Source organism: Argiope bruennichi, chromosome 1 (assembly GCF_947563725.1).
Source record: "Argiope bruennichi chromosome 1, qqArgBrue1.1, whole genome shotgun sequence".
In the NCBI taxonomy this organism is placed as follows: Eukaryota; Metazoa; Arthropoda; class Arachnida; order Araneae; family Araneidae; genus Argiope; species Argiope bruennichi.
In genome coordinates this window covers 116,519,705-116,541,252 of record NC_079151.1, presented here as the reverse complement: position 1 = coordinate 116,541,252, position 21,548 = coordinate 116,519,705, and the positions used below count along the sequence as shown (strand labels likewise).

At 37.2% G+C, this 21,548-nt stretch overlaps 39 non-coding genes across 39 annotated transcripts; all 39 read left to right on the top strand.

Moving 5' to 3' along the window:
- The first annotated feature begins 307 nt into the window (after nt 1-307).
- On the top strand, nt 308-389 carry Trnal-uag (transfer RNA leucine (anticodon UAG)). Its single transcript has one exon. It is a non-coding gene; the product is annotated as a tRNA-Leu (tRNA).
- A 300-nt stretch (nt 390-689) lies between these two features.
- On the top strand, nt 690-771 carry Trnal-uag (transfer RNA leucine (anticodon UAG)). Its single transcript has one exon. It is a non-coding gene; the product is annotated as a tRNA-Leu (tRNA).
- A 300-nt stretch (nt 772-1,071) lies between these two features.
- Nucleotides 1,072-1,153, top strand: Trnai-uau (transfer RNA isoleucine (anticodon UAU)). Its single transcript has one exon. It is a non-coding gene; the product is annotated as a tRNA-Ile (tRNA).
- Nucleotides 1,154-2,027: 874 nt separating this feature from the next.
- Trnal-cag (transfer RNA leucine (anticodon CAG)) lies at nt 2,028-2,109 on the top strand. The gene has a single exon. It is a non-coding gene; the product is annotated as a tRNA-Leu (tRNA).
- A 109-nt stretch (nt 2,110-2,218) lies between these two features.
- Nucleotides 2,219-2,300, top strand: Trnal-uag (transfer RNA leucine (anticodon UAG)). The gene has a single exon. It is a non-coding gene; the product is annotated as a tRNA-Leu (tRNA).
- Nucleotides 2,301-2,600: 300 nt separating this feature from the next.
- On the top strand, nt 2,601-2,682 carry Trnal-uag (transfer RNA leucine (anticodon UAG)). The gene has a single exon. It is a non-coding gene; the product is annotated as a tRNA-Leu (tRNA).
- Nucleotides 2,683-2,982: 300 nt separating this feature from the next.
- On the top strand, nt 2,983-3,064 carry Trnai-uau (transfer RNA isoleucine (anticodon UAU)). Its single transcript has one exon. It is a non-coding gene; the product is annotated as a tRNA-Ile (tRNA).
- A 683-nt stretch (nt 3,065-3,747) lies between these two features.
- On the top strand, nt 3,748-3,829 carry Trnal-cag (transfer RNA leucine (anticodon CAG)). Its single transcript has one exon. It is a non-coding gene; the product is annotated as a tRNA-Leu (tRNA).
- A 682-nt stretch (nt 3,830-4,511) lies between these two features.
- Nucleotides 4,512-4,593, top strand: Trnal-uag (transfer RNA leucine (anticodon UAG)). Its single transcript has one exon. It is a non-coding gene; the product is annotated as a tRNA-Leu (tRNA).
- A 109-nt stretch (nt 4,594-4,702) lies between these two features.
- On the top strand, nt 4,703-4,784 carry Trnal-uag (transfer RNA leucine (anticodon UAG)). The gene has a single exon. It is a non-coding gene; the product is annotated as a tRNA-Leu (tRNA).
- A 294-nt stretch (nt 4,785-5,078) lies between these two features.
- Nucleotides 5,079-5,160, top strand: Trnal-uag (transfer RNA leucine (anticodon UAG)). The gene has a single exon. It is a non-coding gene; the product is annotated as a tRNA-Leu (tRNA).
- Nucleotides 5,161-5,842: 682 nt separating this feature from the next.
- On the top strand, nt 5,843-5,924 carry Trnal-uag (transfer RNA leucine (anticodon UAG)). Its single transcript has one exon. It is a non-coding gene; the product is annotated as a tRNA-Leu (tRNA).
- A 298-nt stretch (nt 5,925-6,222) lies between these two features.
- Trnal-cag (transfer RNA leucine (anticodon CAG)) lies at nt 6,223-6,304 on the top strand. Its single transcript has one exon. It is a non-coding gene; the product is annotated as a tRNA-Leu (tRNA).
- Nucleotides 6,305-6,985: 681 nt separating this feature from the next.
- On the top strand, nt 6,986-7,067 carry Trnal-uag (transfer RNA leucine (anticodon UAG)). Its single transcript has one exon. It is a non-coding gene; the product is annotated as a tRNA-Leu (tRNA).
- Nucleotides 7,068-7,558: 491 nt separating this feature from the next.
- Nucleotides 7,559-7,640, top strand: Trnal-uag (transfer RNA leucine (anticodon UAG)). The gene has a single exon. It is a non-coding gene; the product is annotated as a tRNA-Leu (tRNA).
- Nucleotides 7,641-9,270: 1,630 nt separating this feature from the next.
- On the top strand, nt 9,271-9,352 carry Trnal-uag (transfer RNA leucine (anticodon UAG)). Its single transcript has one exon. It is a non-coding gene; the product is annotated as a tRNA-Leu (tRNA).
- Nucleotides 9,353-9,461: 109 nt separating this feature from the next.
- Trnal-uag (transfer RNA leucine (anticodon UAG)) lies at nt 9,462-9,543 on the top strand. Its single transcript has one exon. It is a non-coding gene; the product is annotated as a tRNA-Leu (tRNA).
- A 108-nt stretch (nt 9,544-9,651) lies between these two features.
- Trnal-uag (transfer RNA leucine (anticodon UAG)) lies at nt 9,652-9,733 on the top strand. The gene has a single exon. It is a non-coding gene; the product is annotated as a tRNA-Leu (tRNA).
- Nucleotides 9,734-10,787: 1,054 nt separating this feature from the next.
- Nucleotides 10,788-10,869, top strand: Trnav-uac (transfer RNA valine (anticodon UAC)). Its single transcript has one exon. It is a non-coding gene; the product is annotated as a tRNA-Val (tRNA).
- Nucleotides 10,870-10,978: 109 nt separating this feature from the next.
- On the top strand, nt 10,979-11,060 carry Trnal-uag (transfer RNA leucine (anticodon UAG)). Its single transcript has one exon. It is a non-coding gene; the product is annotated as a tRNA-Leu (tRNA).
- Nucleotides 11,061-11,550: 490 nt separating this feature from the next.
- On the top strand, nt 11,551-11,632 carry Trnal-uag (transfer RNA leucine (anticodon UAG)). The gene has a single exon. It is a non-coding gene; the product is annotated as a tRNA-Leu (tRNA).
- A 109-nt stretch (nt 11,633-11,741) lies between these two features.
- On the top strand, nt 11,742-11,823 carry Trnal-uag (transfer RNA leucine (anticodon UAG)). Its single transcript has one exon. It is a non-coding gene; the product is annotated as a tRNA-Leu (tRNA).
- Nucleotides 11,824-12,123: 300 nt separating this feature from the next.
- Nucleotides 12,124-12,205, top strand: Trnal-cag (transfer RNA leucine (anticodon CAG)). Its single transcript has one exon. It is a non-coding gene; the product is annotated as a tRNA-Leu (tRNA).
- A 291-nt stretch (nt 12,206-12,496) lies between these two features.
- On the top strand, nt 12,497-12,578 carry Trnal-uag (transfer RNA leucine (anticodon UAG)). The gene has a single exon. It is a non-coding gene; the product is annotated as a tRNA-Leu (tRNA).
- Nucleotides 12,579-12,687: 109 nt separating this feature from the next.
- On the top strand, nt 12,688-12,769 carry Trnal-uag (transfer RNA leucine (anticodon UAG)). The gene has a single exon. It is a non-coding gene; the product is annotated as a tRNA-Leu (tRNA).
- Nucleotides 12,770-13,263: 494 nt separating this feature from the next.
- Trnal-cag (transfer RNA leucine (anticodon CAG)) lies at nt 13,264-13,345 on the top strand. Its single transcript has one exon. It is a non-coding gene; the product is annotated as a tRNA-Leu (tRNA).
- A 291-nt stretch (nt 13,346-13,636) lies between these two features.
- Nucleotides 13,637-13,718, top strand: Trnal-uag (transfer RNA leucine (anticodon UAG)). Its single transcript has one exon. It is a non-coding gene; the product is annotated as a tRNA-Leu (tRNA).
- Nucleotides 13,719-13,827: 109 nt separating this feature from the next.
- On the top strand, nt 13,828-13,909 carry Trnal-uag (transfer RNA leucine (anticodon UAG)). The gene has a single exon. It is a non-coding gene; the product is annotated as a tRNA-Leu (tRNA).
- A 1,829-nt stretch (nt 13,910-15,738) lies between these two features.
- Nucleotides 15,739-15,820, top strand: Trnal-cag (transfer RNA leucine (anticodon CAG)). Its single transcript has one exon. It is a non-coding gene; the product is annotated as a tRNA-Leu (tRNA).
- A 109-nt stretch (nt 15,821-15,929) lies between these two features.
- On the top strand, nt 15,930-16,011 carry Trnal-cag (transfer RNA leucine (anticodon CAG)). The gene has a single exon. It is a non-coding gene; the product is annotated as a tRNA-Leu (tRNA).
- A 682-nt stretch (nt 16,012-16,693) lies between these two features.
- Nucleotides 16,694-16,775, top strand: Trnal-uag (transfer RNA leucine (anticodon UAG)). The gene has a single exon. It is a non-coding gene; the product is annotated as a tRNA-Leu (tRNA).
- A 300-nt stretch (nt 16,776-17,075) lies between these two features.
- On the top strand, nt 17,076-17,157 carry Trnal-cag (transfer RNA leucine (anticodon CAG)). Its single transcript has one exon. It is a non-coding gene; the product is annotated as a tRNA-Leu (tRNA).
- A 300-nt stretch (nt 17,158-17,457) lies between these two features.
- Trnal-cag (transfer RNA leucine (anticodon CAG)) lies at nt 17,458-17,539 on the top strand. Its single transcript has one exon. It is a non-coding gene; the product is annotated as a tRNA-Leu (tRNA).
- Nucleotides 17,540-17,830: 291 nt separating this feature from the next.
- On the top strand, nt 17,831-17,912 carry Trnal-uag (transfer RNA leucine (anticodon UAG)). Its single transcript has one exon. It is a non-coding gene; the product is annotated as a tRNA-Leu (tRNA).
- A 109-nt stretch (nt 17,913-18,021) lies between these two features.
- Trnal-uag (transfer RNA leucine (anticodon UAG)) lies at nt 18,022-18,103 on the top strand. Its single transcript has one exon. It is a non-coding gene; the product is annotated as a tRNA-Leu (tRNA).
- A 1,638-nt stretch (nt 18,104-19,741) lies between these two features.
- Nucleotides 19,742-19,823, top strand: Trnai-uau (transfer RNA isoleucine (anticodon UAU)). The gene has a single exon. It is a non-coding gene; the product is annotated as a tRNA-Ile (tRNA).
- Nucleotides 19,824-19,932: 109 nt separating this feature from the next.
- Trnal-cag (transfer RNA leucine (anticodon CAG)) lies at nt 19,933-20,014 on the top strand. The gene has a single exon. It is a non-coding gene; the product is annotated as a tRNA-Leu (tRNA).
- Nucleotides 20,015-20,123: 109 nt separating this feature from the next.
- Nucleotides 20,124-20,205, top strand: Trnal-cag (transfer RNA leucine (anticodon CAG)). Its single transcript has one exon. It is a non-coding gene; the product is annotated as a tRNA-Leu (tRNA).
- Nucleotides 20,206-21,078: 873 nt separating this feature from the next.
- On the top strand, nt 21,079-21,160 carry Trnal-cag (transfer RNA leucine (anticodon CAG)). The gene has a single exon. It is a non-coding gene; the product is annotated as a tRNA-Leu (tRNA).
- Nucleotides 21,161-21,548: the final 388 nt, after the last annotated feature.

Genomic DNA, 21,548 nt, shown 5'->3' with positions numbered 1-21,548 from the left:
GCTGCCATGAAAATTACTTCGTTTATAAAAAATTATATTTTAAGGAAATATATACTCTCTATCCTATAAGAAGACAAAACTAAAAAAAGAATAAACAATGAAGCAACTTGCACGAAGGTAGCGTGACCGAGTGGTCTAAGGCGCTGGTTTTAGGCGCCAGTCCTTATTAGGGCGTTGCTTCGAATCCCACCGCTGCCATGAAAATTACTTTATTTATAAAAAATTATATTTTAAGGACATATATCGTTTATATCCTATAAGAAGACAAAACTAAAAAAAATATAAAAAATGAAGCACCTTGCACGAAGGTAGCGTGGCCGAGTGGTATAAGGCGCTGGTTTTAGGAGCCAGTCCTAACTAGGGCGTAGGTTCGAATCCCACCGCTGCCATGAAAATTACTTTATTTATAAAAAATTATATTTTAAGGACATATATCCTTTATATCCTATAAGAGGACAAAACTAAAAAAAGAATAAACAAAGAAGAAAGTTGCGAAAAGGTAGCGTGGCCGAGTGTTCTAAGACGCTGGTTTTAGGCACCAGTCCTTCTTAGGGCGTGTGTTCGAATCCCACCGCTGCCATGAAAATTAGTTTATTTATAAAAAATTATATTTTAAGGACATATATCGTTTATATCCTATAAGAAGACAAAACTAAAAAAAGAATAAAAAATGAAGCACCTTGCACGAAGGTAGCGTGGCCGAGTGGTCTAAGGCGCTGGTTTTAGGCACCAGTCCATCTTAGGGCGTGGGTTCGAATCACGCCGCTGCCAAGAAAATTACCTTATTTATAAAAAATTATATTTTAAGGAAATATATACTCTCTATCCTATAAGAAGACAAAACTAAAAAAAGAATAAACAATGAAGCAACTTGCACGAAGGTAGCGTGGCCGAGTGGTCTAAGGCGCTTGTTTTAGGCACTAGTCCTTCTTAGGGCGTTGCTTCGAATCCCACCGCTGCCATGAAAATTACTTTGTTTATAAAAAATTATATTTTAAAGACATATATCATTTATATTCTATAAGAAGACAAAACTAAAAAATAAATAAACAAAGAAGCAACTTGCACGAAGGTAGCGTGGCCGAGTGGTCTAAGGCGCTGGTTTTATGCACCAGTCCATCTTAGGGCGTTGGTTCGAATCCCACCGCTGCCAAGAAAATTACTTTATTTATAAAAAATTATATTTTAAGGACATATATTGTTTATATCCTATAAGAAGACAAAACTAAAAAAAGAATAAACAATGAAGCACCTTGCAAGAAGGTAGCGTGGGCGAGTGGTCTAAGGCGCTGGTTTTATTCACCAGTCCTTCTTAGGGCCTGGGTTCGAATCCCACCGCTGCCATGAAAATTACATTGTTTATAAAAAATTATATTTTAAGGACATATATCGTTTATATCCTATAAGAAGACAAAACTAAAAAATAAATAAACAAAGAAGCAACTTGCACGGAGGTAGCGTGGCCGAGTGGTCTAAGGCGCTGGTTTTAGGCACCAGCCCTTTTCAGGGCGTGGGTTCGAATTCCACCTCTGCCATGAAAATTACTTTATTTATAAAAAAATTATATTTTAAGGACATATATCGTTTATATCATATAAGAAGACAAAACTAAAAAATAAATAAACAAAGAAGCAACTTGCTCGAAGGTAGCGTGACCGAGTGGTCTAAGGCGCTGGTTTTAGGCACCAGTCCTTCTTAGGGAGTTGGTTCGAATCCCACCGCTGCCATGAAAATTACTCTATTTATAAAAAATTATATTTTAAGGACATATATCCTTTATATCCTATAAGAAGACAAAACTAAAAAAAGAATAAACAAAGAAGCAAGTTGCAAAAAGGTAGCGTGGCAGAGTGGTCTAAGACGCTGGTTTTAGGCACCAGTCCTTCTTAGGGCGTGTGTTCGAATCCCACCGCTGCCATGAAAATTAGTTTATTTATAAAAAATTATATTTTAAGGAAATATATACTCACTATCCTATAAGAAGACAAAACTAAAAAAAGAATAAACAATGAAGCAACTAGCACGAAGGTAGCGTGGCCGAGTGGTCTAAGGCGCTGGTTTCAGGCACCAGTCCTTCTTAGGGCGTGGGTTCGAATCCAACCGCTGCCATGAAAAGTACTTTGTTTATAAAAATTTTTATTTTAAGGACATATATCGTTTATATACTATAAGAAGACAAAACTAAAAAAAGAATAAACAATGAAGCACTTTGCCCGAAGGTAGCGTGGCCGAGTGGTATAAGGCGCTGGTTTTAGGAGCCAGTCCTAACTAGGGCGTAGGTTCGAATCCCACCGCTGCCATGAAAATTACTTTATTTATAAAAAATTATATTTTAAGGACATATATCCTTTATATCCTATAAGAGGACAAAACTAAAAAAAGAATAAACAAAGAAGAAAGTTGCGAAAAGGTAGCGTGGCCGAGTGTTCTAAGACGCTGGTTTTAGGCACCAGTCCTTCTTAGGGCGTGTGTTCGAATCCCACCGCTGCCATGAAAATTAGTTTATTTATAAAAAATTATATTTTAAGGACATATATCGTTTATATCCTATAAGAAGACAAAACTAAAAAAAGAATAAAAAATGAAGCACCTTGCACGAAGGTAGCGTGGCCGAGTGGTCTAAGGCGCTGGTTTTAGGCACCAGTCCATCTTAGGGCGTGGGTTCGAATCACGCCGCTGCCAAGAAAATTACCTTATTTATAAAAAATTATATTTTAAGGAAATATATACTCTCTATCCTATAAGAAGACAAAACTAAAAAAAGAATAAACAATGAAGCAACTTGCACGAAGGTAGCGTGGCCGAGTGGTCTAAGGCGCTTGTTTTAGGCACTAGTCCTTCTTAGGGCGTTGCTTCGAATCCCACCGCTGCCATGAAAATTACTTTGTTTATAAAAAATTATATTTTAAAGACATATATCATTTATATTCTATAAGAAGACAAAACTAAAAAATAAATAAACAAAGAAGCAACTTGCACGAAGGTAGCGTGGCCGAGTGGTCTAAGGCGCTGGTTTTATGCACCAGTCCATCTTAGGGCGTTGGTTCGAATCCCACCGCTGCCAAGAAAATTACTTTATTTATAAAAAATTATATTTTAAGGACATATATTGTTTATATCCTATAAGAAGACAAAACTAAAAAAAGAATAAACAATGAAGCACCTTGCAAGAAGGTAGCGTGGGCGAGTGGTCTAAGGCGCTGGTTTTATTCACCAGTCCTTCTTAGGGCCTGGGTTCGAATCCCACCGCTGCCATGAAAATTACATTGTTTATAAAAAATTATATTTTAAGGGCATATATCGTTTATATCCTATAAGAAGACAAAACTAAAAAATAAATAAACAAAGAAGCAACTTGCACGGAGGTAGCGTGGCCGAGTGGTCTAAGGCGCTGGTTTTAGGCACCAGCCCTTTTCAGGGCGTGGGTTCGAATTCCACCTCTGCCATGAAAATTACTTTATTTATAAAAAAATTATATTTTAAGGACATATATCCTTTATATCCTATAAGAAGACAAAACTAAAAAAAGAATAAACAAAGAAGCAAGTTGCAAAAAGGTAGCGTGGCAGAGTGGTCTAAGACGCTGGTTTTAGGCACCAGTCCTTCTTAGGGCGTGTGTTCGAATCCCACCGCTGCCATGAAAATTAGTTTATTTATAAAAAATTATATTTTAAGGAAATATATACTCACTATCCTATAAGAAGACAAAACTAAAAAAAGAATAAACAATGAAGCAACTAGCACGAAGGTAGCGTGGCCGAGTGGTCTAAGGCGCTGGTTTCAGGCACCAGTCCTTCTTAGGGCGTGGGTTCGAATCCAACCGCTGCCATGAAAAGTACTTTGTTTATAAAAATTTATATTTTAAGGACATATATCGTTTATATACTATAAGAAGACAAAACTAAAAAAAGAATAAACAATGAAGCACCTTGTACGAAGGTAGCGTGGCCGAGTGGTCTAAGGCGCTCGTTTTAGGCACCAGTCCTTCTTAGGGCGTGGTTTCGAATCCCACCTCTGCCATGAAAATTAATTTGTTTATAAAAAATTATATTTTAAGGAAATATATACTCTCTATCCTATAAGAAGACAAAACTAAAAAAAGAATAAACAATGAAGCAACTAGCACGAAGGTAGCGTGGCCGAGTGGTCTAAGGCGCTGGTTTTAGGCACCAGTCCTTCTTAGGGTCTGGGTTCGAATCCCACCTCTGCCATGAAAATTACTTTATTTATAAAAAATTATATTTTAAGGACATATATCGTTTATATCCTATAAGAAGACAAAACTAAAAAAAGAATAAACAAAGAAGCAACTTGCAGGAAGGTAGCGCGGCCGAGTGATCTAAGACGCTGGTTTTAGGCATCAGTCCTTCGTAGGGCGTGGGATCGAATCCCACCGCTGCCATGAAAATTGCCTTATTTATAAAAAATTAAATTTTAAGGACATATATCGCTTTTACCCTATAAGAAGAGAAAACTAAAAAAAGAATAAAAAATGAAGCACCTTGCACGAAGGTAGCGTGGCCGATTGGTCTAAGGCGCTGGTTTTAGGCACCAGTCCTTCTTAGGGCGTGGGTTCGAATCCCACCGCTGCCATGAAAAATACTTTATTTATAAAAAATTATATTTTAAGGACACATATCGTTTATATCCTATAAGAAGACAAAACTAAAAAAAGAATAAAAAATGAAGCAACTTGCACGAAGGTAGCGTGGCCGAGTGGTCTAAGACGCTGGTTTTAGGCATCAGTCCTTATTAGGGCGTGGGTTCGAATCCCACCGCTGCCATGAAAATTAATTTATTTATAAAACTTATATTTTAAGAAAATATATCATCTCTATCGTATAAGTTTACAAAAAAAAGAATAAACAATGAAGGAGCTTGCACGGCTTTAGCGTGGCCGTGTGGTCTTACGCACTGGTTTTAGGCACCAGTCCTTCTTAGGGCGTATGTTCGAATCCGACCACTGCCATGAAAATTACTTTGTTTCTAAAAAATAATATTTTAAGGAAATGTATACTCTATATCCTATAAGAAGACAAAACTAAAAAAGGAATAAACAATGAAGCAGCTTGCACGAAGGTAGCGTGGCCGAGTTGTCTAAGGCGCTGGTTTTAGACACCAGTCTTTCTTAGGGCGTGGGTTCAAATCCCACCGCTGCCATGAAAATTACTTTGTTTATAAAAAATTATATTTTAAGGACATATATCGTTTATATCCTATAAGAAGAGAAAACTAAAAAATAAATAAACAAAGAAGCAACTTGCACGGAGGTAGCGTGGCCGAGTGGTCTAAGGCGCTGGTTTTAGGCACCAGTCCTTTTTAGGGCGTGGGTTCGAATTCCACCTCTGCAATGAAAATTACTTTATTTATAAAAAATTATATTTTAAGGACATATATCGTTTATATCCTATAAGAAGACAAAACTAAAAAATAAATAAACAAAGAAGCAACTCGCCCGAAGGTAGCGTGCCCGAGTGGTCTAAGGCGCTGGTTCTAGGCACCAGTCCTTCTTAGGGAGTGGGTTCGAATCCCACCGCTGCCATGAAAATTACTCTATTTATAAAAAATTATATTTTAAGGACATATATCGTTTATATCCTATAAGAAGACAAAACTAAAAAAAGAATAAACAAAGAAGCAAGTTGCAAAAAGGTAGCGTGGCCGAGTGGTCTAAGACGCTGGTTTTAGGCACCAGTCCTTCTTAGGGCGTGTGTTCGAATCCCGCCGCTGCCATGAAAATTAGTTTATTTATAAAAAATTATATTTTAAGGACATATATCGTTTATATCCTATAAGAAGACAAAACTAAAAAAAGAATAAAAAATGAAGCACCTTGCACGAAGGTAGCGTGGCCGAGTGGTCTAAGGCGCTGGTTTTAGGCACCAGTTCTTCTTAGGGCATGGGTTCGAATCCCACCGCTGCCAAGAAAATTACTTTATTCAATAAATTATATTTTAAGGACATATATCGTTTATATCCTATAAGAAGACAAAACTAAAAAAAGAACAAACAATGAAGCACCTTGCAAGAAGGTAGCGTGGCCGAGCGGTCTAAGGTGCTGGTTTTAGGCACCAGTCCTTCTTAGGGCGTGGTTTCGAATGCCACCGCTGCCATGAAAATTACTTTGTTTATAAAAAATTATATTTTAAGGAAATATATACTCTCTATCCTATAAGAAGACAAAACTAAAAAAAGAATAAACAATGAAGCAACTCTCACGAAGGTAGCGTGGCCGAGTGGTCTAAGGCGCTGGTTTCAGGCACCAATCCTTCTTAGGGCGTGGGTTCGAATCCAACCGCTGCCATGAAAAGTACTTTGTTTATAAAAATTTATATTTTTAGGACATATATCGTTTATATACTATAAGAAGACAAAACTAAAAAAAGAATAAACAATGAAGCACCTTGTACGAAGGTAGCGTGGCCGAGTGGTCTAATGCGCTGGTTTTAGGCACCAGTCCTTCTTAGGGCGTGGTTTCGAATCCCACCTCTGCCATGAAAATTAATTTGTTTATAAAAAATTATATTTTAAGGAAATATATACTCTCTATCCTATAAGAAGACAAAACTAAAAAAAGAATAAACAATGAAGCAACTAGCACGAAGGTAGCGTGGCCGAGTGGTCTAAGGCGCTGCTTTTAGGCACCAGTCCTTCTTAAGGCGTGGGTTCGAATCAAACCGCTGCCAAGAAAATTACTTTATTTTTAAAAAATTATATTTTAAGGAAATATATACTCTCTATCCTATAAGAAGACAAAACTAAAAAAAGAATAAACAAAGAAGCAACTTGCGCGAAGGTAGCGTGGCCGAGTGGTCTAAGGCGCTGCTTTTAGGCACCAGTCCTTCTTTGGCGTGGGTTCGAATAAAACCGCTGCCAAGAAAATTACTTTACTTTTAAATAATTATATTTTAAGGAAATATATACTCTCTATCCTATAAGAAGACAAAACTAAAAAAAGAATAAACAAAGAAGCAACTTACGCGAAGGTAGCGTGGCCGAGTGGTCTAAGGCGCTGGTTTTAGGCACCAGTCCTTTTTAGGGCGTGGGTTCGAATCCCACCCCTGCCATGAAAATTACTTTATTTATAAAAAATTATATTTTAAGGACATATATCGTTTATATCCTATAAGAAGACAAAACTAAAAAAAGAATAAACAAAGAAGCAACTTGCACGAAGGTATCGTGGCCGAGTGGTCTAAGGCGCTGGTTTTAGGTACCAGTCCTTTTTAGGGCGTGGGTTCGAATCCCACCTCTGCCATGAAAATTACTTTATTTATAAAAAATTATATTTTAAGGACATATATCGTTTATATCCTATAAGAAGACAAAACTAAAAAAAGAATAAACAAAGAAGGACGTTGCACGGCTTTAGCGTGGCCGTGTGGTCTTACGCGCTGGTTTTAGGCACCAGTCCTTCTTAGGGCGTGGGTTCGAATAACACCGCTGACCAGAAAATTACATTATTTATAAAAAATTATATTTTAAGGACATATATCGTTTATATCCTATAAGAAGACAAAACTAAAAAAAGAATAAACAATGAAGCAACTTGCACAAAGGTAGCGTGGCCGAGTGCTCTAAGGCGCTGGTTTTAGGCACCAGTCCTTCTTAGGGCGTGGGTTCGAATCCCACCGCTGCCATGAAAATTACTTTATTTATAAAAAATAATATTTTAAGGAAATGTATACTCTCTATCCTATAAGAAGACAAATCTAAAAAAAGAATAAACAATGAAGCAACTTGCACGAAGGTAGCGTGGCCGAGTGGCCTAAGGCGCTGGTTTTAGGGACCAGTCCTTCTTAGGGCGTGGGTTCGAATCTAACCGCTGAAATGAAAATTACTTTGTTTATAAAAAATTATATTTTAAGGACATATATCGTTTATATCCTATAAGAAGACAAAACTAAAAAAAGAATAAACAAAGAAGCACCTTGCACGAAGGTCACGTGGCCGAGTGGTCTAAGGCGCTGGTTTTAGGCACCAGTCCTTCTTAAGGAGTGGGTTCGAATCCCACCGCTGCCATGAAAATCCCTTTGTTTATAAAAAATTATATTTTAAGGACATATATCGTTTATATCCTATAAGAAGACAAAACTAAAAAAAGAATAAACAAAGAAGCAACTTGCACGAAGGTAGCGCGGCCGAGTGGTCTAAGACGCTGGTTTTAGGCACCAGTCCTTCTTAGGGCGTGGGTTCGAATCCCACCGCTGCCATGAAAATTAATTTATTTATAAAAAATTTTATTTTAAGGACATATATCCTTTATATCCTATAAGGAGACAAAACTAAAAAAAGAATAAACAATGAAGCAACTTGCACGAAGGTAGCGTGGCCGAGTGGTCTAAGGCGCTAGTTTTAGCGACCAGTCCTTCTTAGGGCGTGGGTTCGAATCCCACCGCTGCCATGAAAATTACTTTATTTATAAACAATTATATTTTAAGGACATATATCGTTTTTACCCTATAAGAAGAGAAAACTAAAAAAAGAATAAAAAATGAAGCACCTTGCACGAAGGTAGCGTGGCCGAGTTGTCTAAGGCGCTGCTTTTAGGCACCAGTCCATTTTAGGGCGTGGGTTCGAATCCCACCGCTGCCATGAAAATTACTTTGTTTATAAAAAATTATATTTTAATTGAATATGTACTCTCTATCCTATAAGAAGACAAAACTAAAAAAAGAATAAACAATGAAGCAACTAGAACGAAGGTAGCGTGACCGAGTGGTCTAAGGCGCTGGTTTTAGGCGCTAGTCCTTATTAGGGCGTGGGTTCGAATCCCACCGCTGCCATGAAAATTAATTTATTTATAAAAAATATATTTAAAAAAAAATATCATCTCTATCGTATAAGATTACAAAAAAAAAAATAAACAAAGAATTAACTTGTACGGCTTTAGCGTGGCCGAGTGGTCTAAGGCGCTGGTTTCAATCATAAGTCCTTCTTAAGGCGTGGGTTCGAATGCCACTGCTGCCATGAAAATTACTTTGTTTATAAAAAATTATATTTTAAGGAAATATATACTCTCTATCTTATAAGAAGACAAAACTAAAAAAAGAATAAACAATGAAGCAACTTGCACGAAGATAGCGTGTCCGAGTGGTCTAAGGCGCTGGTTTTAGGCACCAGTCCTTCTTAGGGCGTGGGTTCGAATCCCACCGCTGCCATGAAAATTACTTTGTTTATAAAAAATTATATTTTAAAGACATATATCGTTTATATCCTATAAGAAGACAAAACTAAAAAATAAATAAACAAAGAAGCAACTTGCGCGAAGGTAGCGTGGCCGAGTGGTCTAAGGCGCTGGTTTTAGGCACCAGCCCTTCTTAGTGCGTGGGTTCGAATCCCACCGCTGCCATGAAAAGTACTTTATTTATAAAAAAATATATTTTAAGGGCATATATCGTTTATATCCTATAAGAAGACAAAACTAAAAAAAGAATAAACAATGAAGCAACTTGCACGAAGGTAGCGTGACCGAGTGGTCTAAGGCGCTGGTTTTAGGCACCAGTCCTTCTTAGGGCGTGGGTTCGAATCCCACCGCTGCCATGAAAATTACTTTGTTTATAAAAATTATATTTTAAAGACATATATCATTTATATCCTATAAGAAGACAAAACTAAAAAATAAATAAACAAAGAAGCAACTTGCACGAAGGTAGCGTGGCCGAGTGGTCTAAGGCGCTGGTTTTAGGCACCAGTCCTTCTTAGGGCGTGGGTTCGAATCCCACCGCTGCCAAGAAAATTAGTTTATTTATAAAAAATTATATTTTAAGGACATATATCGTGTATATATTATAAGAAGACAAAACTAAAAAAAGAATAAACAATGAAGCAACTTGCACGAAGGTAGCGTGGCCGAGTGGTCTAAGGTGCTGGTTTTAGGCACCAGTCCTTCTTAGAGCGTGGGTTCGAATCCCACCTCTGCCGTGAAAATTATTTTGTTTATAAAAATTATATTTTAAGGAAATATATACTCACTATCCTATAAGAAGACAAAACTAAAAAAAGAATAAACAATGAAGCAACTAGCACGAAGGTAGCGTGGCCGAGTGGTCTAAGGCGCTGGTTTTAGGCACCAGTCCTTCTTAGGGCGTTGCTTCGAATCCCACCGCTGCCATGAAAATTACTTTGTTTATAAAAAATTATATTTTAATGACATATATCGTTTGTATCCTATAAGAAGACAAAACTAAAAAAAATATAAAAAATGAAGCACCTTGCACGAAGGTAGCGTGGCCGAGTGGTCTAAGACGCTGGTTTCAGGCGCCAGTCCTTATTAGGGAGTGGGTTCGAATCCAACCGCTGCCATGAAAATTAATTCATTTATAAAAAATATATTTAAAAAAAAATATCATCTCTATCGTTTAAGATTACCAAAAAAAATAAACAAAGAATTAAGTTGTACGGCTTTAGCGTGGCCGAGTGGTCTAAGGCGATGGTTTCAATCATAAGTCCTTCTTAAGGCGTGGGTTCGAATGCCTCTGCTGCCATGAAAATTACTTTGTTTATAAAAAATTATATTTTAAGGAAATATATACTCTCTATCTTATAAGAAGACAAAACTAAAAAAAGAATAAACAATGAAGCAACTTGCACGAAGATAGCGTGTCCGAGTGGTCTAAGGCGCTGGTTTTAGGCACCAGTCCTTCTTAGGGCGTGGGTTCGAATCCCACCGCTGCCATGAAAATTACTTTGTTTATAAAAAATTATATTTTAAAGACATATATCGTTTATATCCTATAAGAAGACAAAACTAAAAAATAAATAAACAAAGAAGCAACTTGCACGAAGGTAGCGTGGCTGAGTGGTCTAAGGCGCTGGTTTTACGCACCAGCCCTTCTTAGTGCGTGGGTTCGAATCCCACCGCTGCCATGAAAAGTACTTTATTTATAAAAAAATATATTTTAAGGACATATATCGTTTATATCCTATAAGAAGACAAAACTAAAAAAAGAATAAACAAAGAAGCAACTTGCACGAAGGTAGCGTGGCCGAGTGGTCTAAGGTGCTGGTTTTAGGCACCAGTCCTTCTTAGGGCGTGGGTTCGAATCCCACCTCTGCCATGAAAATTACTTTGTTTATAAAAAATTATATTTTAAGGAAATATATACTCACTATCCTATAAGAAGACAAAACTAAGAAAAGAATAAACAATGAAGCAACTAGCACGAAGGTAGCGTGGCCGAGTGGTCTAAGGCGCTGGTTTTAGGCACCAGTCCTTCTTATGGCGTTGCTTCGAATCCCACTGCTGCCATGAAAATTACTTTGTTTATAAAAAATTATATTTTAATGACATATATCGTTTATATCCTATAAGAAGACAAAACTAAAAAAAGAATAAACAATGAAGCAACTTGCACGAAGGTAGCGTGACCGGGTGGTCTAAGGTGCTGGTTTTAGGCACCAGTCCTTCTTAGGGCGTGGGTTCGAATCCCACTGCTGCCATGAAAATTACTTTGTTTATAAAAATTATATTTTAAAGACATATATCATTTATATCCTATAAGAAGACAAAACTAAAAAATAAATAAACAAAGAAGCAACTTGCACGAAGGTAGCGTGGCCGAGTGGTCTAAGGCGCTGGTTTTAGGCACCAGTCCTTCTTAGGGCGTGGGTTCGAATCCCAACGCTGCCAAGAAAATTACTTTATTTATAAAAAATTATATTTTAAGGACATATATCGTTTATATATTATAATAACACAAAACTAAAAAAAGAATAAACAATGAAGCAACTTGCACGAAGGTAGCGTGGCCGAGTGGTCTAAGGTGCTGGTTTTAGGCACCAGTCCTTCTTAGGGCGTGGGTTCGAATCCCACCTCTGCCGTGAAAATTATTTTGTTTATAAAAAATTATATTTTAAGGAAATATATACTCACTATCCTATAAGAAGACAAAACTAAAAAAAGAATAAACAATGAAGCAACTAGCACGAAGGTAGCGTGGCCGAGTGGTCTAAGGCGCTGGTTTTAGGCACCAGTCCTTCTTAGGGCGTTGCTTCGAATCCCACCGCTGCCATGAAAATTACTTTGTTTCTAAAAAATTATATTTTAATGACATATATCGTTTATATCCTATAAGAAGACAAAACTAAAAAAAATATAAAAAATGAAGCACCTTGCACGAAGGTAGCGTGGCCGAGTGGTCTAAGGTGCTGGTTTCAGGCGCCAGTCCTTATTAGGGCGTGGGTTCGAATCCCACCGCTGCCATGAAAATTAATTTATTTATAAAAAATATATTTTAAAAAAAATATCATCTCTATCGTATAAAATTACAAAAAAGAATAAACAAAGAATTAGCTTGTACGGCTTTAGCGTAGCCGAGTGGTCTAAGGCGCTGGTGTCAATCATAAGTCCTTCTTAGGGCGTGGGTTCGAATGCCACTGCTGCCATGAAAATTACTTTGTTTATAAAAAATTATATTTTAACTAAATATATACTCTCTATCCTATAAGAAGACAAAACTAAAAAAAGAATAAACAATAAAGCAACTAGCACGAAGGTTGCGTGGCCGAGTGGTCTAAGGCGCTGGTTTTAGGCACCAGTCCTTCTTAGGGCGTGGGTTTGAATCCCACCGCTGCCAAGAAAATTACTTTATTTATAAAAAGTTATATTTTAAGGAAATATATACTATTTATCTTATAAGAAGACAAAACTAAAAAAAGAATAAACAATGATGCAACTTGCACGAAGGTAGCGTGGCCGAGTGGTCTAAGGCGCTGGTTTTAGGCACCAGTCCTTCTTAGGGCGTGGGTTCGAATCCCACCGCTGCCAAGAAAATTACTTTATTTATAAAAAATTATATTTTAAGGAAATATATACTCACTATCCTATAAGAAGACAAAACTAAAAAAAGAATAAACAATGAAGCAACTAGCACGAAGGTAGCGTGGCCGAGTGGTCTAAGGCGCTGGTTTTAGGCACCAGTCCTTCTTAGGGCGTTGCTTCGAATCCCACCGCTGCCATGAAAATTACTTTGTTTATAAAAAAATTATATTTTAATGACATATATCGTTTATATCCTATAAGAAGACAAAACTAAAATAAATAAATAAACAAAGAAGCAACGTGCACGAAGGTAGCGTGGCCGATTGGTCTAATTCGCTGGTTTTAGGCACCAGTCCTTCTAAGGGCGGGGGTTCGAATCCCACCGCTGCCATGAAAATTACTTTATTTATAAAAAATTATATTTTAAGGACATATATCGTTTATATCCTATAAGAAGACAAAACTAAAAAAAATATAAAAAATGAAGCACCTTGCACGAAGGTAGCGTGGCCGAGTGGTCTAAGGTGCTGGTTTCAGGCGCCAGTCCTTATTAGGGCGTGGGTTCGAATCCCACCGCTGCCATGAAAATTAATTTATTTATAAAAAATATATTTAAAAAAAATATCATCTCTATCGTATAAGATTACAAAAAAAGAATAAACAAACAATTAACTTTTACGGCTTTAGCGTGGCCGAGTGGTCTAAGGCGCTGGTTTCAATCATAAGTCCTTCTTAGGGCGTGGGTTTGAATGCCACTGCTGCCATGAAAATTAATTTGTTTATAAAAAATTATATTTTAACTAAATATATACTCTCTATCCTATAAGAAGACAAAACTAAAAAAAGATTAAACAATGAAGCAACTAGCACGAAGGTTGCGTGGCCTAGTGGTCTAAGGCGCTGGTTTTAGGCACCAGTCCTTCTTAGGGCGTGGGTTCGAATCCCACCGCTGCCAAGAAAATTACTTTATTTATAAAAAGTTATATTTTAAGGAAATATATACTCTCTATCTTATAAGAAGACAAAACTAAAAAAAGAATAAACAATGAAGCAACTTGCACGAAGGTAGCGTGGCCGAGTGGTCTAAGGCGCTGGTTTTAGGCACCAGTCCTTCTTAGGGCGTGGGTTCGAATCCCACCGCTGCCATGAAAATTACTTTTTTTATAAAAAATTATATTTTAAAGACATATATCGTTTATATCCTATAAGAATACAAAACTAAAAAATAAATAAACAAAGAAGCAACTTGCACGAAGGTAGCGTGACCGAGTGGTCTAAGGCGTTGGTTTTAGGCACCAGTCCTCCTTAGGGCGTGGGTCCGAATCGCACCGTTGCCATGAAAATTACTTTGTTTATAAAAAATTATATTTTAAGGACATATATCGTTTATATTCTATAAGAAGACAAAACTAAAAAAAGAATAAAAAATGAAGCACTTTGCACGAAGGTAGCGTGGCCGAGTGGTCTAAGGCGCTGGTTTTAGGCATCAGTCCTTCTTAGGGCGTTAGTTCGAATCCAACCGCTGCCATGAAAATTACTTCGTTTATAAAAAATTATATTTTAAGGAAATATATACTCTCTATCCTATAAGAAGACAAAACTAAAAAAAGAATAAACAATGAAGCAACTTGCACGAAGGTAGCGTGGCCGAGTGGTCTAAGGCGCTGGTTTTAGGCGCCAGTCCTTATTAGGGCGTTGCTTCGAATCCCACCGCTGCCATGAAAATTACTTTATTTATAAAAAATTATATTTTAAGGACATATATCGTTTATATCCTATAAGAAGACAAAACTAAAAAAAATATAAAAAATGAAGCCCCTTGCACGAAGGTAGCGTGGCCGAGTGGTCTAATGTGCTGGTTTTAGGCACCCGTCCTTCCTAGGGCATGGGTTCGAATCCCACCTCTGCCATAAAAATTACTTTGTTTAACAAAAAATTATATTTTAAGGACATATATCGTTTATATCCTATAAGAAGATAAAACTAAAAAAAGAATAAAAAAAGAAGCACCTTTCACGGAGGAAGCGTGGCCGAGTGGTATAAGGCGCTGGTTTTAGGAGCCAGTCCTAACTAGGGCGTAGGTTCGAATTCCACCGCTGCCATGAAAATTACTTTATTTATAAAAAATTATATTTTAAGGACATATATCCTTTATATCCTATAAGAAGACAAAACTAAAAAAAGAATAAACAAAGAAGCAAGGTGCGAAAAGGTAGCGTGGCCGAGTGGTCTAAGACGCTGGTTTTAGGCACCAGTCCTTCTTAGGGCGTGTGTTCGAATCCCACCGCTGCCATGAAAATTAGTTTATTTATAAAAAATTATATTTTAAGGACATATATCGTTTATATCCTATAAGAAGACAAAACTAAAAAAAGAATAAAAAATGAAGCAACTTGCACGAAGGTAGCGTGGCCGAGTGGTCTGAGGCGCTGGTTTTAGGCACCAGTCCTTCTTAGGGCGTGGATTCGAATCACGCCGCTGCCAAGAAAATTACCTTATTTATAAAAAATTATATTTTAAGGAAATATATACTCTCTATCCTATAAGAAGACAAAACTAAAAAAAGAATAAACAATGAAGATACTTGCACGAAGGTAGCGTGGCCGAGTGGTCTAAGGCGCTGGTTTTAGGCACTAGTCCTTCTTAGGGCGTTGCGTCGAATCCCACCGCTGCCATGAAAATTACTTTGTTTATAAAAAATTATATTTTAAAGACATATATCATTTATATTCTATAAGAAGTCAAAACTAAAAAATAAATAAACAAAGAAGCAACTTGCACGAAGGTTGCGTGGCCGAGTGGTCTAAGGCGCTGGTTTTATGCACCAGTCCTTCTTAGGGCGTTGGTTCGAATCCCACCGCTGTCAAGAAAATTACTTTATTTATAAAAAATTATATTTTAAGGACATATATCGTTTATATCCTATAAGAAGACAAAACTAAAAAAAGAATAAACAATGAAGCACCTTGCAAGAAGGTAGCGTGGCCGAGTGGTCTAAGGTGCTGGTTTCAGGCACCAGTCCTTCTTAGGGCGTGGTTTCGAATGCCACCGCTGCCATGAAAATTACTTTGTTTATAAAAAATTATATTTTAAGAAAATATATACTCTCTATTCTATAAGAAGACAAAACTAAAAAAAGAATAAACAATGAAGCAACTCTCACGAAGGTAGCGTGGCCGAGTGGTCTAAGGCGCTGGTTTCAGGCACCAGTCCTTCTTAGGGCGTGGGTTCGAATCCAACCGCTGCCATGAAAAGTACTTTGTTTATAAAAATTTATATTTTAAGGACATATATCGTTTATATACTATAAGAAGACAAAACTAAAAAAAGAATAAACAATGAAGCACCTTGCACGAAGGTAGCGTAACCGAGTGGTCTAAGGCGCTGGGTTTAGACACTAGTCCTTCTTAGGGCGTGGGTTCGAATCCCACCTCTGCCATGAAAATTAATTTGTTCATAAAAAATTATATTTTAAGGAAATATATACTCTCTATCCTATAAGAAGACAAAACTAAAAAAAGAATAAACAATGAAGCACCTAGCACGAAGGTAGCGTGGGCGAGTGGTCTAAGGAGCTGGTTTTATTCACCAGTCCTTCTTAGGGCCTGGGTTCGAATCCCACCGCTGCCATGAAAATTACTTTGTTTATAAAAAATTATATTTTAAGGACATATATCGTTTATATCCTATAAGAAGACAAAACTAAAAAATAAATAAACAAAGAAGCAACTTGCACGGAGGTAGCGTGGCCGAGTGGTCTAAGGCGCTGGTTTTAGGCACCAGCCCTTTTCAGGGCGTGGGTTCGAATTCCACCTCTGCCATGAAAATTACTTTATTTATAAAAAATTATATTTTAAGGACATATATCGTTTATATCCTATAAGAAGACAAAACTAAAAAATAAATAAACAAAGAAGCAACTTGCCCGAAGGTAGCGTGGCCGAGTGGTCTAAGGCGCTGGTTTTAGGCACCAGTCCTTCTTAGGGAGTGGGTTCGAATCCCACCGCTGCCATGAAAATTACTCTATTTATAAAAAATTATATTTTAAGGACATATATCCTTTATATGCTATAAGAAGACAAAACTAAAAAAAGAATAAACAAAGAAGCAAGTTGCCAAAAGGTAGCGTGGCCGAGTGGTCTAAGACGCTGGTTTTAGGCACCAGTCCTTCTTAAGGCGTGTGTTCGAATCCCACCGCTGCCATGAAAATTAGTTTATTTTTAAAAAATTATATTTTAAGGAAATATATACTCAATATCCTATAAGAAGACAAAACTAAAAAAAGAATAAACAATGAAGCAACTAGCACGAAGGTAGCGTGGCCGATTGGTCTAAGGCGCTGGTTTCAGGCACCAGTCCTTCTTAGGGCGTGGGTTCGAATCCCACCGCTGCCATGAAAAGTACTTTGTTTATAAAAATTTATATTTTAAGGACATATATCGTTTATATACTATAAGAAGACAAAACTAAAAAAAGAATAAACAATGAAGCACCTTGTACGAAGGTAGCGTGGCCGAGTGGTCTAAGGCGCTGGTTTTAGGCACCAGTCCTTCTTAGGGCGTTGCTTCGAATCCCACCGCTGCCATGAAAATTACTTTGTTTCTAAAAAATTATATTTTAATGACATATATCGTTTATATCCTATAAGAAGACAAAACTAAAAAAAATATAAAAAATGAAGCACCTTGCACGAAGGTAGCGTGGCCGAGTGGTCTAAGGTGCTGGTTTCAGGCGCCAGTCCTTATTAGGGCGTGGGTTCGAATCCCACCGCTGCCATGAAAATTAATTTATTTATAAAAAATATATTTTAAAAAAAATATCATCTCTATCGTATAAAATTACAAAAAAGAATAAACAAAGAATTAACTTGTACGGCTTTAGCGTAGCCGAGTGGTCTAAGGCGCTGGTGTCAATCATAAGTCCTTCTTAGGGCGTGGGTTCGAATGCCACTGCTGCCATGAAAATTACTTTGTTTATAAAAAATTATATTTTAACTAAATATATACTCTCTATCCTATAAGAAGACAAAACTAAAAAAAGAATAAACAATAAAGCAACTAGCACGAAGGTTGCGTGGCCGAGTGGTCTAAGGCGCTGGTTTTAGGCACCAGTCCTTCTTAGGGCGTGGGTTCGAATCCCACCGCTGCCAAGAAAATTACTTTATTTATAAAAAGTTATATTTTAAGGAAATATATACTATTTATCTTATAAGAAGACAAAACTAAAAAAAGAATAAACAATGATGCAACTTGCACGAAGGTAGCGTGGCCGAGTGGTCTAAGGCGCTGGTTTTAGGCACCAGTCCTTCTTAGGGCGTGGGTTCGAATCCCACCGCTGCCAAGAAAATTACTTTATTTATAAAAAATTATATTTTAAGGAAATATATACTCACTATCCTATAAGAAGACAAAACTAAAAAAAGAATAAACAATGAAGCAACTAGCACGAAGGTAGCGTGGCCGAGTGGTCTAAGGCGCTGGTTTTAGGCACCAGTCCTCCTTAGGGCGTGGGTCCGAATCGCACCGTTGCCATGAAAATTACTTTGTTTATAAAAAATTATATTTTAAGGACATATATCGTTTATATTCTATAAGAAGACAAAACTAAAAAAAGAATAAAAAATGAAGCACTTTGCACGAAGGTAGCGTGGCCGAGTGGTCTAAGGCGCTGGTTTTAGGCATCAGTCCTTCTTAGGGCGTTAGTTCGAATCCAACCGCTGCCATGAAAATTACTTCGTTTATAAAAAATTATATTTTAAGGAAATATATACTCTCTATCCTATAAGAAGACAAAACTAAAAAAAGAATAAACAATGAAGCAACTTGCACGAAGGTAGCGTGGCCGAGTGGTCTAAGGCGCTGGTTTTAGGCGCCAGTCCTTATTAGGGCGTTGCTTCGAATCCCACCGCTGCCATGAAAATTACTTTATTTATAAAAAATTATATTTTAAGGACATATATCGTTTATATCCTATAAGAAGACAAAACTAAAAAAAATATAAAAAATGAAGCCCCTTGCACGAAGGTAGCGTGGCCGAGTGGTCTAATGTGCTGGTTTTAGGCACCCGTCCTTCCTAGGGCGTTAGTTCGAATCCCACCTCTGCCATAAAAATTACTTTGTTTAACAAAAAATTATATTTTAAGGACATATATCGTTTATATCCTATAAGAAGATAAAACTAAAAAAAGAATAAAAAAAGAAGCACCTTTCACGGAGGAAGCGTGGCCGAGTGGTATAAGGCGCTGGTTTTAGGAGCCAGTCCTAACTAGGGCGTAGGTTCGAATTCCACCGCTGCCATGAAAATTACTTTATTTATAAAAAATTATATTTTAAGGACATATATCCTTTATATCCTATAAGAAGACAAAACTAAAAAAAGAATAAACAAAGAAGCAAGGTGCGAAAAGGTAGCGTGGCCGAGTGGTCTAAGACGCTGGTTTTAGGCACCAGTCCTTCTTAGGGCGTGTGTTCGAATCCCACCGCTGCCATGAAAATTAGTTTATTTATAAAAAATTATATTTTAAGGACATATATCGTTTATATCCTATAAGAAGACAAAACTAAAAAAAGAATAAAAAATGAAGCAACTTGCACGAAGGTAGCGTGGCCGAGTGGTCTGAGGCGCTGGTTTTAGGCACCAGTCCTTCTTAGGGCGTGGATTCGAATCACGCCGCTGCCAAGAAAATTACCTTATTTATAAAAAATTATATTTTAAGGAAATATATACTCTCTATCCTATAAGAAGACAAAACTAAAAAAAGAATAAACAATGAAGCAACTTGCACGAAGGTAGCGTGGCCGAGTGGTCTAAGGCGCTGGTTTTAGGCACTAGTCCTTCTTAGGGCGTTGCGTCGAATCCCACCGCTGCCATGAAAATTACTTTGTTTATAAAAAATTATATTTTAAAGACATATATCATTTATATTCTATAAGAAGTCAAAACTAAAAAATAAATAAACAAAGAAGCAACTTGCACGAAGGTAGCGTGGCCGAGTGGTCTAAGGCGCTGGTTTTATGCACCAGTCCTTCTTAGGGCGTTGGTTCGAATCCCACCGCTGTCAAGAAAATTACTTTATTTATAAAAAATTATATTTTAAGGACATATATCGTTTATATCCTATAAGAAGACAAAACTAAAAAAAGAATAAACAATGAAGCACCTTGCAAGAAGGTAGCGTGGCCGAGTGGTCTAAGGTGCTGGTTTCAGGCACCAGTCCTTCTTAGGGCGTGGTTTCGAATGCCACCGCTGCCATGAAAATTACTTTGTTTATAAAAAATTATATTTTAAGAAAATATATACTCTCTATTCTATAAGAAGACAAAACTAAAAAAAGAATAAACAATGAAGCAACTCTCACGAAGGTAGCGTGGCCGAGTGGTCTAAGGCGCTGGTTTCAGGCACCAGTCCTTCTTAGGGCGTGGGTTCGAATCCAACCGCTGCCATGAAAAGTACTTTGTTTATAAAAATTTATATTTTAAGGACATATATCGTTTATATACTATAAGAAGACAAAACTAAAAAAAGAATAAACAATGAAGCACCTTGCACGAAGGTAGCGTAACCGAGTGGTCTAAGGCGCTGGGTTTAGACACTAGTCCTTCTTAGGGCGTGGGTTCGAATCCCACCTCTGCCATGAAAATTAATTTGTTCATAAAAAATTATATTTTAAGGAAATATATACTCTCTATCCTATAAGAAGACAAAACTAAAAAAAGAATAAACAATGAAGCACCTAGCACGAAGGTAGCGTGGGCGAGTGGTCTAAGGAGCTGGTTTTATTCACCAGTCCTTCTTAGGGCCTGGGTTCGAATCCCACCGCTGCCATGAAAATTACTTTGTTTATAAAAAATTATATTTTAAGGACATATATCGTTTATATGCTATAAGAAGACAAAACTAAAAAAAGAATAAACAAAGAAGCAAGTTGCAAAAAGGTAGCGTGGCCGAGTGGTCTAAGACGCTGGTTTTAGGCACCAGTCCTTCTTAAGGCGTGTGTTCGAATCCCACCGCTGCCATGAAAATTAGTTTATTTTTAAAAAATTATATTTTAAGGAAATATATCCTTTATATGCTATAAGAAGACAAAACTAAAAAAAGAATAAACAAAGAAGCAAGTTGCAAAAAGGTAGCGTGGCCGAGTGGTCTAAGACGCTGGTTTTAGGCACCAGTCCTTCTTAAGGCGTGTGTTCGAATCCCACCGCTGCCATGAAAATTAGTTTATTTTTAAAAAATTATATTTTAAGGAAATATATACTCAATATCCTATAAGAAGACAAAACTAAAAAAAGAATAAACAATGAAGCAACTAGCACGAAGGTAGCGTGGCCGATTGGTCTAAGGCGCTGGTTTCAGGCACCAGTCCTTCTTAGGGCGTGGGTTCGAATCCCACCGCTGCCATGAAAAGTACTTTGTTTATAAAAATTTATATTTTAAGGACATATATCGTTTATATACTATAAGAAGACAAAACTAAAAAAAGAATAAACAATGAAGCACCTTGTACGAAGGTAGCGTGGCCGAGTGGTCTAAGGCGCTGGTTTTAGGCACCAGTCCTTCTTAGGGCGTGGTTTCGAATCCCACCTCTGCCATGAAAATTAATTTGTTTATAAAAAATTATATTTTAAGGAAATATATACTCTCTATCCTATAAGAAGACAAAACTAAAAAAAGAATAAACAATGAAGCAACTAGCACGAAGGTAGCGTGGCCGAGTTGTCTAAGGCTCTGGTTTTAGGCACCAGTCCTTCTTAGGGCCTGGGTTCGAATCCCACCGCTGCCATGAAAA